A 659-nucleotide genomic window follows, 5' to 3' on the forward strand; every position below is an offset into this window, starting at 1 on the left:
GGGGTTGCGGTTTTTTTCCAAGCACAAACTGCGGGGTTGGGATTTTTCTCCAAGCACAAACTGCGGGGTTGGGATCTTTTTTTTTTCCTCCGAGCAGAATTCGCGGCGTTTCCCAGCGCGCAGCCGCCGCCCGCCAGTGTTTTACAAGCGGGATCATCAATTATCTTAATTGGGGCCATTAAAACTTTCCCAGGCGTTAAAACCCGCCCGGGCGGCGGGAAATTTGGAATTTCGGACGCTTCTTTTGCAGCCGCGGCTTTGGAGATGCGCAGAGCCCGCCCCGCACCCCAAAAACCCCCGAATTCAAGTGGGGTTTTTTTTGGGGGGGGGATTTCTCCGCACTCGGCGCAGCCGGGGCGCGGCCCCCTTTCATCCCGGAATGGGGGCTCGTGTTTGATTTGTCCGCGGCCTCACCCATGAAGGGAGAAGGGAGCGTTTTGTTTTGCCTCTTGACACGCACTTTCTGCGTGGTAATCAGGGATAAAAAGCTCCCAGCTCCTGCATTCTGATTTTTTTTTTAAATTCTTTTTTGGGTTTTGTTTTGTTTGTGTGGGTTCTTTTTGGGGGGTGGCGATGAAAACGCGCGCGGGCACGGCGAAAAAAGAAAATAAAAACAACACCTCACCAACCTACGCTTTCAAAAATAAAGATATTTTCCC

The 659-nt window shown here is 51.9% G+C and overlaps 1 protein-coding gene across 1 annotated transcript in view; it reads right to left on the reverse strand.

Moving 5' to 3' along the window:
• The window catches only part of PAX7 (paired box 7), a 117,545-nt gene that overhangs the window by 114,014 nt on the left and 2,872 nt on the right, over window positions 1-659 (reverse strand). The window lies entirely within an intron of this gene.

The sequence above is a fragment of the Corvus brachyrhynchos genome, unplaced genomic scaffold (genome assembly GCF_000691975.1).
Source record: "Corvus brachyrhynchos isolate BGI_N302 unplaced genomic scaffold, ASM69197v1 scaffold278, whole genome shotgun sequence".
In the NCBI taxonomy this organism is placed as follows: domain Eukaryota; kingdom Metazoa; phylum Chordata; class Aves; order Passeriformes; family Corvidae; genus Corvus; species Corvus brachyrhynchos.